The sequence below is a fragment of the Lissotriton helveticus genome, chromosome 6 (assembly GCF_964261635.1).
Source record: "Lissotriton helveticus chromosome 6, aLisHel1.1, whole genome shotgun sequence".
NCBI lineage: Eukaryota > Metazoa > Chordata > Amphibia > Caudata > Salamandridae > Lissotriton > Lissotriton helveticus.
The window spans coordinates 2086529175-2086542842 of NC_136067.1; the positions used below are offsets into that span (position 1 = coordinate 2086529175).

At 45.6% G+C, this 13668-nt stretch overlaps 1 pseudogene; it reads right to left on the reverse strand.

The window, feature by feature from the left end:
* Nucleotides 1-13668, reverse strand: part of LOC144763046 (uncharacterized) — a 49015-nt pseudogene that overhangs the window by 10001 nt on the left and 25346 nt on the right.

Here is a 13668-nt window from a genome sequence, read left to right on the forward strand (position 1 = left end):
GCCCGCCATTCTCAGGCGAAGAATTCAAGAGGTTCATGGTGTATCTGGGAGTAAATCACAGAAGAATAACACCACTGTGGCCACAGGCGAATGGCATGGCAGAACGGTTCATGGGGACAATCAAGAAGGCAATACAGAGGGCAAAACTGACACAAATATCCACTGGGCAGGCCCTATGTCAAGTACTAAGAGACTATCGCAACACCCCCCACAGCTCCACTGGGAGATGCCCTGCAGAATTGGTACTAGGGCGCGCAAGCAGAACGAGATTGCCACAGATAAAAGCAGTGGAGAACACAGAACAAAAGGACATCGCGGCAAGAGACAAGGAACAGAAAGCAAAAATTTAAACATACACAGACCAGAGAAGACATGCGGCCAGCACAACATAAAAGAAGGGGACACCGTGCTAGTGAAACAGAGACGAGTAAGAAAATCGGACAGCGCCTTCTCAAAAGATCCTTTGAAGGTGACAGAAGTCAAGGGGCCAATGATCAAGGCATCCACCGGTCAATATCACATCACGCGGAACAGCTCCCATTTCAGGGAACTGAAAACTGAAGACGACGAGACCCCGAAGCAGGAACGGACATTAGAAAATTCACAAACAGAATCACCAACTGACGTCAGAGACCCACGACCAAGAAGGGAGTGCAAGAAGACTAAAAGACTGATTGAGGAGATGTAAAGAGACAGAAGCAATGGACACACATACGCTTGAGGGGTAGAGGTAAAGATCTCTCTCTCTCTCTCTCGCTTTTTCTGTTTTGTTCACAACAAAGGGGGAGATGTCGTGCCGTGAACACTGGCACTAGGACCCTGGGCACAGGGTGGGGGACAGGGGACACCGGACTCCACATCCGGTCAGGGGAGGGAACGAGGACACACTGGGACAGGACCTCGAGGTAGGAGGTCGCGGGATCGCCGCACTGAGAAGCTGTAACGAAGTAAAGAATAAAGGTACCTGAAATATCCACACTGTGTCCTGAGTGTCTTGTGTGCAGCAGAACACGACAAACAGGCCACGCAATATTCGATCAGAATAAAAACCTACACTGAGATGCTACATTTCAACAAATGACTAAAGGGACAGTGAAGTGATTTTAACTTTTAATAATGACTCATGTTAACCCCTTGCACGATGTGTGGGTGAAAAAGAGAGTGGGCAGAGTTAGCACATGCCCACCATGACACGTGACGGCTGGGGGCCGTCCTGAGCACCGAAGGGGTTAAACTTATTAAGCAAGAAGAGAAATATGCAAGGGAAGACCTGCATTAGTAATGATTCTGTTTCCTTCAGTCTTTGCGCCCGGTCCTTCACTCGCTGAGACTTGCCTGCAACACAGGCAGGACTGGAATAATGGTAAACATTTCTGTAAGTTTAAATGTTTGTAAGAAACTCCAGCTGGAGAGTCCCTTCCTTGCAAATAAGCAGATGCCTGTATGCCGCCAATCACCTCAGCATGTGTGTTCTGCGATCTCTGGTGGATCACATAATAAAGGGGGTTGGATGAGGGAAGAAAGGGTTTAGAGGACGATCAGTCAGCCTCAGGGTTGTTCTTTCTTATTCATTTATACAGCTCTTGTATTTTGGTTTGGGAGCTTAATCAACGAGTCCAAACTTGTTTGAAGGGAGACAACGCAGGCAAGACAAGAATTTGATCAAACAAGTTTTAGCAGAAAATCATGGACAAAAGCTGCATCTTTGCAAGAAGGTGCATCCAGAGCATAATGCTGGTAAATGGTATGTTAGGTAAGGGACATGGCCGCCTACACATTTTTGCAACATGTACCTGTGTTTGTGATGCCAATAATGATACTTTAGCTCAGGTTGAATGAAAATCAGATCTAGATGAACCCGTCTCGTATAGGCATCCTCCAAGGGTAACAGGACATGTGGAAAGAAAGCAGTGATAAAATGTGGGATGTGCCCTGAAGCTCAGGCTGGCAGCTTCCATCGGATAGCCGCAGAAGCAGTCTTTCAGGCAATGGCAGCGCTTCCAATGCTTCAGGCGGCTGGTGCCAGGCTCCAATCCAGAATATGGCAACTGGTGTACTGCAGAGCTCCTCTCTCCCTCGTCCACCAGTATGGAAACCTGCTGCATGCATGTCTGTGGTGGGCATTATGACCCAGAATGTGGGGGGCAGTCTAGGTTGTACAAAGCTCAACTTTTAAGATTTGACACTGTGCATTGCTCCATCATACCGAACACCCGCAGTGCTTCTTACAACTGCACAGCCTGCTACTCCCATGGCTAGTGTGGGTAACATCTGCCGACTCTCATAATAGGGGGACATCCAGTGCTTAAAATAAGAGCCAGTTGCAAAAGCAACAGTTAATGGGACAGAATGCAGAACAAATGTCATACATTCACCCCAGTACGGAGATCTGGGCCTAAATCCATCGTTTTTTTGCTGACCACACCACCCTAGTTCAGACATGGCCATATGCAAATCAGTCTGACCCTGTGCCTCATGGGAACAGTCCAGCCCGAACTGCCAAGCCATGTCTTCCCTGGACCGGAATCAAGCATCCAAGGACCGGTTTCTGGCTATCAGCTGTCTTCAGCCAGGATAGCTTGACGCCAGTGGCGTGGAGAGCACGGGACTCACGTCTGAGCATACCCGTCCCACTCGGGGTGACAAATGCAAAAACAACAGTTGATGGACAGAATGCAGAACAATGTCCTACATTCACCCCAGTACAGAGATCTGGGCCTAAATCCGTCGTTTTTTTGCTCACCACACCACCCCAGTTCAGACATGGCCATATGCAAATCAGCCTTGACCCTGTGCCTCATGGGAACAGTCCCGCCCGAACTGCCAAACCACGTCTTCCCTGGACCGGAATCAAGCATCCTAGGACCGTTTTTTGGCTATCAGCCATCATCAGCCAGGATAGCTTGACTCCAGTGGCTTGGGGTGGTCTGGTGAGCAAAATAACGATGGATTAAACCCAGATCTGTGACTGGGGGTGAATGTTTTGCCAATGTGCAACATTCCGTCCATCATTTTGTGTGTTTTGCTAAAATAAGAGCCAGGGTCCTTGTCAGGAGGTCACTGCAGCTTGCACCACACATTGCCCCTGCCAGCGCTGCCAATGGAAGTATCTGCACAATTACTAATCATCACACTCTTATACGTGTGACAACTCAGCCTCCTCTAGGACTCTAAAGCTATAAGAATGCCTTGGGAAGCAATTAATAGTCATTTTCAGCACTGCCACCATTTGGCAGAATGGTACAAGCCTCGGTGTTGACAATTAAGTGCTGGTGCTGAGCAGCAGGAACCACCGGCTCAAATTAAGGACTGGGGACTGCTCACTTCATCTCCTCATGCTTAAAAAATGGATTTGTGCTTGTGTAATATATCTGGTGCTCACGTAAAGCGCTCCAATACCTTCGTGTCAAGATTGCGCCAAGTGCCAAAGAAACAAAGCAACACAAGCGAGGCACAGAGGAGGAGGATGGGAGCAGCAACAAAGGATAAAGGGATGGTGGAAGCGGGAGGAGGGAGGGTGGCACAGCACAAGGGACAATGAAAGGAGAGCAGGTGGAGACAAGCAACATGAGAGTGAGGCGGGAGACAGACTGCAAACATGAACTCTGAGAGTGCAAGTCCAAAAGCAAAAAATAAAAAGAACATGCAGGAGCACAAGGCCAGTGGAAGGACACTGGCCGCAGAGAAGAAGCTGTACTAGCTCCTTGGCAGGGACCGACACAAGAAGCTCCTGGAAGAGGCAGGAATGCGCTGGAGGCACTGACCAATCAGAAGCAATGAAACATGAGTGATGTGGAAGCCAACCAATGCTAAGAAATGGGATGGGGGGTCTCAAAGCCCGTTTTTAAGCTTTTTTTCATTAATGTTAAATTTTGCTGATAGCACAGCCTATACAATTAAAGAAATTCATCAGGCCCACAGTAAACAAGCATCTGATAAACATACTCACTCAGGGAGACGTTATTAGTGCCCTGGATACATTCTTCCTCTGGCTGCTCCAGATCCTGGCTGAGAGGGTCACACACTCTCTGAGCTCTTACAGAGATGCTTGGTTTAAGAGCAGTGCCTGTGGTTTCAAGAGAAAAATCCAACAATTAACCTTTCGGAAGACACAGCTGAAGTGGCCAGGTAACTTCATTGGAATGTGGGTTATTTTAACTGGAATGGTGGAGTGACTACTCACTTGTATCTAATGTGGTTATTGTTGGGGGGGTTGCTAGTGTGAACCATTTGAAATGCAGACAGTTTCTTATGAATTTCTAACATGTCTAAGGCATGACATGTGCATACATATAGAAGGCATGCATTACTTCTAACACCCCCTTTAACTGAACTCCCCCATGCAATTCAGCTAAATCTTCCTCCTCTCTGCACGAGTCTGCACTCTCTTCCAGGTATGCCAGAAGAGATACCCAAATGTGCCGTGAATTCGACTGCTGTGGGGTAGTCACACTCTATGCTTCCTCCAGATCACTGAACCTTACCAAGTCAAGCAGCTATATTTTCACTTCTGGTATATCATTCTTAAATCAAGCACTCCCACCCCAAATGCCTGAAGGCGACCTCCAATCGAGTGCATCCACTGCAGCATCTTTACATACCAGACAGATAGTTTCTGTTTTTTGGAGAAGTGTAGTTTACTTTGCGTTCAAGCACTTTTTGACTATAGGGGATCTGTTTCGTTTGACAAAATATAGATTTCCAGTCTACATCCAGTATGGCATCCCTCAGCTGTAGCTGCCACTTAGCTCTGCTGGTCACTTCAGTTCCTCCTCTAGCATTTAAAGAGCGTGGAGACCCACCTTCCTCCACCCGACACACGGACAGGGTTTAAGTTGACTAGGGAATTCTTTAAACAGGCTGCCCATTGCATGTCTGATCTGTTGTATGTAATTAACTCAAGGGCATTTCATTCTTCCATTTCGATACCAGTTCAAGGCTTGAAAAGGAAAATATGTGGAAATTCCCGATTTATAAAGTAATCCCTTACAAGCGAGGGAGCCCTTGGCTTTGCAAAACAGGTGAGGCAACTGACCCGAAGCATGTTTCACCCATCAGCCAGGATAGCTTGAATCCAGTGGCACAGTGAGCCTGGGAAACACGTCAGGGCATACCCGGTGAATTCTATTTCGAGCTATGACCAGGTATCTTGTGTGGATATGCCTGTAATCGATCTAGTAATAGATGATTGAAACGTTTTTTTCCCTCAAAGACACCGGAAGACCTATTGCCCTGCTAAAATCAGCAAATGCCCCAGGGCCAGATAAAATCCCTGGTGACATGTACAAAACATAGCTTCCGATATGGACTTGCTATGCAAATCTATTATCAAATGCCATCTCGGCTGGTGGGGAAATCTCGATTCTTGGAGAAGGGTGGAGATAATTCAGATTTACAAGAAGGGTTATGCCTGCGCCCCTCAAATTATAGGCTAATAATTTTAATTGACAACCTGCAAAAAATCTTTCTGAGGCAGATCTTAGATAGACTACTAAAATGGGTGGAAGAAGAGCAAATGATATCTCTTCAGGCAGGATTCCGCTCAAAGACTAGTACCGCTGACCAGGTGTTCAGATTATGCCACCTTCAATTGGAAATACGCTCTACTATTATGAGAAAAGCTTTATGTAGCTTTTGTCGTCCTTACAGCTACATTCGATCTCATCCCAAGAGACAACTTGTGGAAAGTATTGTCAAATATGAGTGTCCCAAGAAATCTGCTTCATCTCATCATAAAGCTTTACACCTAGAATTATGCCCAATAAAGGCAAATTAACAGATAGCGTCCACATTAAGCGTGGAGTGTAGAAAGGGTGCATACTTGTCCTGACATTATTCACTCTTTACATGAACGATGTAGTGAAGGCACTAATGGATTGCAGGAATGATTCACATACCTTGATTAATAGAAAGGTTCCTTGCGGATTATTCTCTCCTTATTCCAGAAACACCAATTGGGCTCCAAGTCCTCTTTAATACATAGCTGGACTTTTGTATGACCAGGGGCTTCGAGCTTAAGAGTTTAGCTACAATATCTGGCAGTGAAGTACTCGAGAGAGTGCATAGTTTTGACTACTTGGGGGTCAGACTGACAGATACATTCAAAAGGTTAGCCCAAACCACTAAGAGCAGGCTGTTAATCGAACATAGATCCAATTCCATCTTAAGGTTTTACAAAAAGACAAGCTCTCACTCATTATCACCAGTTTTTCTGACCAAGGCACAAAGTGATGTACTTTTTGGTGCTGAGGTCTGGAGCTACGCAGATACTTATCAATTATTCTCTGTAGAGAATAACTTTTCTAGGCAGCTTGTATCACTGCCGTCCAGCGCCCGATTGACCAAGTTTTTTTCCAAACTAGGCGTGAAAAGAATAGCCAATCTGGCTTTATATAAGCCGCTAATTGCAAACACAACAGTGATGGACAGAATGTGGATCAATGTCACACATTCACCCCAGTCCAAAGATCTGGGCCCAAATCCATCGTTTTTCCACTCCACACCACCCTGGGTTAGACAATGGCGATATGCAAATCAGCGCTGACCCTGTGCCCCATGGGAACAGTCCAGTCCGAACTACAAAAGCCATGTCCTTCCCAGAACGGAAACAAGCATCCGAGGACCGGCCCGGTTTCGAGGTAACACCTCTCGTCAGCCCGGCTAGCTTGACTCCAGTGGTGTGGAGTGCCTGGGACTCACGTCTGAGCATCCCCAGTACACTTAGAGCAGTAACTGCAAACACAACAATGATGGACAGAATGTGGATCAATGTCACACATTCACCCCAGTCCAAAGATCTGGGCCCAAATCCATCGTTTTTCCACTCCACACCACCCTGGGTTAGACAATGGCGATATGCAAATCAGCGCTGACCCTGTGCCCCATGGGAACAGTCCAGTCCGAACTACAAAAGCCATGTCCTTCCCAGAACGGAAACAAGCATCCGAGGACCGGCCCGGTTTCGAGGTAACTCCTCTCTTCAGCTCGGCTAGGTTGATTCCAGTGGTGTGGAGTGCCTGGGACTCACGTCTGAGCATCCCCAGTACACTCAGAGCAGTAACTGCAAACACAACAATGATGGACAGAATGTGGATCAATGTCACACATTCACCCCAGTCCAAAGATCTGGGCCCAAATCCATCGTTTTTCCACTCCACACCACCCTGGGTTAGACAATGGCGATATGCAAATCAGCGCTGACCCTGTGCCCCATGGGAACAGTCCAGTCCGAACTACAAAAGCCATGTCCTTCCCAGAACGGAAACAAGCATCCGAGGACCGGCCCGGTTTCGAGGTAACACCTCTCTTCAGCTCGGCTAGGTTGATTCCAGTGGTGTGGAGTGCCTGGGACTCACGTCTGAGCATCCCCAGTACACTTAGAGCGGTACCTGCAAACACAACAATGATGGACAGAATGTGGATCAATGTCACACATTCACCCCAGTCCAAAGATCTGGGCCCAAATCCATCGTTTTTCCACTCCACACCACCCTGGGTTAGACAATGGCGATATGCAAATCAGCGCTGACCCTGTGCCCCATGGGAACAGTCCAGTCCAAACTACAAAAGCCATGTCCTTCCCAGAACGGAAACAAGCATCCGAGGACCGGCCCGGTTTCGAGGTAACACCTCTCGTCAGCCCGGCTAGCTTGACTCCAGTGGTGTGGAGTGCCTGGGACTCACGTCTGAGCATCCCCAGTACACTTAGAGTGGTAATTGCAAACTCAACAGTGATGGACGCTAGCCGCTAGCATATTGGGTCCCCCTCTGGTCTACACCTGAGATTAGTGAATGTAGAGATTTCCTCAAGGACCCAGTAAATACTATCAAGGCTAGGCGGGCTCCTTGATTAAAATGTATTCATGATTGGTTCTATAAGCTGGGTATGGTGAGATTGTGGGATGATGCGGAATCTTTATGCAACCATGACATGAGCAGTGTATAGACCTGCTTTTGGGCTTATATCCATGATCGTTATGCAGGCACTGGGGACAAGGGTCTCCTGACAAATACTTGGATTTCAAGTTTACCCTGTTTTGAGCCATTTCTGGTCGCAATCTTCCCGCCTTTAGCCAAGAGCATGTATATGCGCTTCTGGCTGGTTATTCCCCCACTGAGATCCTTTACTTGTGAATGGAGCAAATAACTAGCCTCTAGCCTGTGTCCAGCCTGCGGCCTGGATCCCAAAACTGAGGCGCATGTTTTGTTTTTGTGCTCAGGGTATTTTGGCTCCCGCAGAAAATGGATACCCCCGAATTGTTTGAAACTGGGGTAACCAGATATCTTGTTGCCCAGAGAATACTGAAAAGAGACACCTCTTACCTAATTGTGTTTGCTATCAGCCATTTCTTAGCTAATGTTTGGTATAAGGGTAGTAAGATTCTCTTGCAAATTACCACTTGAGTCTTAGCACGTAAGAATACTACTTGGACACATGTAACGTATTTTATTTATTTAAAGTCCCACTGAGCTCTAAATGTGATATGCACATTGCATTGCAGAATATTGTTTTTGTTATCGAATGCAGAATTGTACCCCCTCGACCAGAGCATCTTCATTTATCTACTCTATTTTTAATTATTATTAAAATACTATGATATTTTTCTTTTTAAAGAGATTGTTGCCATTAATATGGGCGACACTATTTTGCAACTATAATATAAACAATTTTTATGAGCTGGAATTGATTTTATATATGACCAACATATTTTAATTGTTTTTTTTGTATACTTTGATTTTTTCTGGAGAGCCGATTAAAGTATTAACTACTACGACCCATTCCAATGACTTTTAACGATCCAAGCCTGCAATGTCGCGCAGCGACCACAAAAGAAACAAACAGCTTACTGTTCAGGGACAATGAAGAAGACCTTGCTTCGCCCAGGTCCAGGGAGTCATTGAGGCCCAGCTCTTGCTCTTCGGCCTTGATATGGAATACAATTCCAGGGTTCACAATGGCGAAGCCTGTCAGGAAACAGGAAGAAAGATGCATAACATATGATCAACAGGCATCCCATCCACTGAGGCACTGTCACTGCACTATGGGATCAGTGGTTTAGGTGCCTGAGCAACCCACGCTGATCACAGTCGCCAGTCCAGATTCACAATGATGGCACATTGGCGAGATGAACCAGCACAACCGCTCAGCCAAAGGATCACCCAAGGAAAGCCCAATAACGACAGTCTTGTGTCACTGCGACTGAGAGCTGCCTACGTCCATGAGTCACTATAATCACATGAATCCATGACAAAATTAAAGGAGCGAAGATCCACTGCAATCCATTAAAACATCTCTATACTGGATACACAGACGCCTCTATTTCTAATGTAGAGATGCTATGATGGACAGCACCTGGCCTTTGCTTGTACTCATTTTGTCATACATTTATGTGATTATAATGACTCATGACAGTGAGGAGAGCTGAGCTGCACTGATCGAAGACTGGGATCAGAGGTTTGACTACAGCAGAGAAATGAACAGAACCATTTCACAACAGAATTTGAAAACTTCACTGCCTGGGTGTTTACGCGCTTCTTTGCCAGAGATTCTTTCAATCAACATTAGGTTGTTTAAATACATGTACTTCTGCAGTCTCTATGCATACTCATACAAACTATATCTTCATTCTGCACATTCAGGGCTATTTATTGGTGCAAGCCCCACATCAATCTCTCATTGCAGCCTGAAGATATAATGAACAAGCATTGGCAAAGCCTACGTGCCTTGGTTTAATGCATTAAAGGGTGCCTCGTACATCCAATAAAGCCAACAGAAAGAGACCAAGAGGGCTATCGCTGTAAAGTAGTCCCTAGTATATTTCAATGCAAGCACTCGGGTAGAGGTGGAAGGATACTCCAAGCAGCCAGTACCTATTATAGCCTTATAGCCCGCCGTAGTGGGCTATACTGGCTATTAAAGGCCCGCTCCAGCGTTAAAGGCCCGAACCAAAGGCGAGGGCCTTTAACAAGGGAGGGGACTTTAATAGCCAGTATAGCCCAGCTACGAAGGGCTATAAGGCTATTAGAACATTCTGCCACTACAGGGCAGAATGTTCTAACAAATAAAACAAAGCCTTAAGGGAGCAAGAGGGGATTGGAATCCCCTCAGGTTCCCTGAAGCCTTTGTTCACAGCCAGAGCTGTGAACAAGGAAGCATTTGAATGTTGGAGCTTCAGGCTTATACCAGCCATTATAAGCCCAGAGCACTCCATTGTTTTCAACGGAGCTCCCAACATTCCAATGTTCTAATGATGTTTACTCCACTGACCAAAGAAGGTGTTGATAGAGTCTCAAGCTAATGACTGATGAGGCTGGTAGAAGAAAGCAAATGGTTGAACGTGACGGGCCCAAAACCCACGCAGTGTATTGTGAGCCATATGTCTCCCCCAGGCCTAAAAATATGTATTTATGTTTTCAACAAATTTGCTCAATATTTGGTTGTGTATCTAAAATGTATTAACAAGTCCAGGAATGCTAGCCAAGCAAATGTCCTGAATATCTGCAATCCAGCAATACCATCTATGTGTGGTTTTTTTATGAGAAAGTAGCCTTCACTACAAATTATCCAATTTTTGTGCAAATAATACAACTTTGTCTGAATCACTATTTATGGTGCCTTGTTCATTTGATTGCATGGATAAAATTCAGAACAGTTTTTTTATAATTCTATATGAACTAATACAGGACAATTTCTTGATTTTTAGGAACAAATAAGAAGCATATTTTTCCTTGATTTCTAATCCTTAAGCTGTCACCCAAACCCCTTTGCTAGCACGGAGAAGCCTGACAGTCAGGTAGCCATGCACTTTACACAACTGGTGAAAAGAATAGACTAGAACTAAGGAATCTGCCAGTGCTGTCAGTTTTCGAATTTTTTTTCACCAAGAGGAACATTTCTCTGCCAAACCTAAACCCACACTTTGCTTTTCTGGGCTAAGTGTGGGTTTTTATTGGTTCAAGGTGCCCACAGACGATAAACTGGGTCCAGAAATCAGAAAGCAAAACGCCAGTTTAGGCTGCAAGTCTTTTGGTTGCGGGTATCACCCATAAGCACTATGGAGTCATACATGGTACCTCGATTTCAGTGATGTCTGGGGTTGATGTATTTCCTTGGGTGCCAGACATAGGCGAGTGATTCTGAGCCCCAGCAAGGAGCCAGGCACTGATTGGATGTTTCCCTAATGGGGCAAAGACGCACGGTTCTGCATCTCAGTAAGAAGCCAGGCTCTGTCAAGACTTATTCTGATGCTTGTATTCCTGATCAGAAGGAACCTTGCCCATCAGCGCAGCTCAACCACATCTACTGGGGCAGGACCAAGACTGATATGCATATGGCTGCTTCCGGTTTGGCACGGTGAGCAAAAAGAATGATGTACTGGAATGGGGCCAAGACTCTTTTAGTGTGTGAATTAAATGAAGCAGTCCATCCATCAGTTATTAGTATACCTCACTGGCTTCTAGCTGGGACATCAACATGGGTGTCTGTCCCCCTCTTCCATTCCCCCAGCAAGAAGCCAGATACTGTTTGGATTTTTTCTTAGTCCACAGTGTTGGGCTCATTTCTTAGGCAAACACAATTCTGTGCCCCAGCAAGAAACTACATGTTGTTTAGATTGTGTATTATCTTAAGAAAAAATCCAAAGAGCATCGAGCTTCTCAGGGGGGCATAAGCCTGTTTATGCACCCCAAAAAGTAGCCGGACGCTGAATGGATTATTTATTATTGCAAGACATAATGGAAACAGCTTCTAGTTTCTTTCTGTGGCACTTGTCTGTTCCCCTATAAACAGCCAGACACGGTTTGGAATTTTTCTTAGGCGAATATAAAATCAAAACAACATCTGGCTCTTTACTGGGGCACAGACGTGTGGATTAGGATAAGATAAAAGAAGGGAAAAAAGTCAAAACAGCATCTTGCTTCTCGCTGAATTTTTAAACTGGTCCTTGCTGTTTTGTGCCACAGCCAGGAACAGTTCATTAAAATGTAAAAATGTTCTTAAAACTCTACTTGATTTTTTTCTGCTATGGGGAGGAAGATCTGACTTTGGGGTTCCAGTGGCACAGCCAAAGGATTGGCAGCCGTGGCAACACTAAGAAAAGCTGATTCATGCAAACATTACACTTTTGTGGACAACATTGCAATTGTAATAACTCCAGTTAGGAGCAACAACTATCATGATAAGGAGATTTTGAAAAAGGATCCATAAAAAGACAGGCCGCCAAGCCTGAACTCAAGATAACCACAGGGATTCCAGGGACTGAGGACATTCAGAGAGCAGCAGACACACAATGTACATGAAGACAGATGTCATGAATTGGAAGATGGAGCAGCGACCAGGCGGCTGTTAAAAATACCAACCCCAACACTCGCCCGTTTCCAATGCTCGTCCCTAAAGTGAGAGCAGCCGCTCACCATCAGGAACAAAGAGAGATAGAGGTGCTTTTTACCCATTGCGATAAAGGCACTGTGGATCCCTGTGATCACCTGCCTGTAGACTGCCTTCTCCGGCTCTTGCAGATCAAGCCACTCCCTCTGCAAGAAGCAGATGGTGACGTCACAGAATTCAACTGATGCCTGAAACACAGATGTATAGCCTAGCGTTTGACTATCAAATAAATTTAACCAAGCATGGATCTACAAGCACCGAATCTTTATTTAAATCATCTTGTAATGCCACTCACACCTCTCCATCTCTCTCTCTCTCTTCCACACGCTTCCACCCCCTTTCAGTACCTGTGCTATCATTACCACTATTCTTGGACATCCACATTTCCCTCAAATCACCATCATGATGCCAGTTAAAAGGTCTGCAGTTTTCAATCAATCAATCGTTCTTTATAGAGAGCGGCAAATCACTAGCTGTTGAGTGGTGATATGTTCTTTCGAATAGCCAGTCCTGGAGTCTGATCCTGAATTGCTGGAGCAGTCCTGAGATGCAGTGGAAGGTTGTTCCAGGCTTAGGCCACCAGATGTGAGAAGGAATGGCCTCTGCTGTTGCCGCGGTGGATCCCGGGGGAGTGTCTGCAAGGAAGAGGGAGGCTGATCTTAGGTGTCTGGTCAGTTTGTGGACAGTCATGCGTTTGTTGATATTTGCTGGTCCTTCGTTGTGCAGGGCTTTTTATGCGTGTATCATCATCTTGAACTGGCATCGCCTCTAGAGGAGAAACCTGTGTAGCTTACCGAGGTGGGGTACGAAATGGGTCCTTCTGTGGAGATAGAGTTTGGACCTTCATGTGCACAAATATGAACCTTGCAAGCAAAATAAGTGTCCTGCATTTAATTCGTACTTTGGGTTGGTATCATATAATCAAACTGTTGTGGCCCGTTCCAGGGAAGGAGGGATTAAAGAGTAGTGGGAGAGTGGGCGCTGTGGTAGATGTTTGTTGGGTTGTCAGAGACAAAATATTTTCTGAAGGAACCAGACATTCAGATCATTTTGCCGTTGTACACGGGATGCCACTTGGGTGGTCCCACAGTGCAGAACCTCCTTTGGGGATTGCTCTGAACCAGGTCAGTGAAAGCTACTTTAAATGATGTAAGAGAGTTGGATGTGTTTTGCTAAATATATTTTGTGTATTGGTCTTAGGACTTTGTTTGACATTCTTGCCATATGGTTGTTTGCATTGTGGACCATTTTCCTTTTTTTTCTACAGCCAAGGTGCAGTGTGA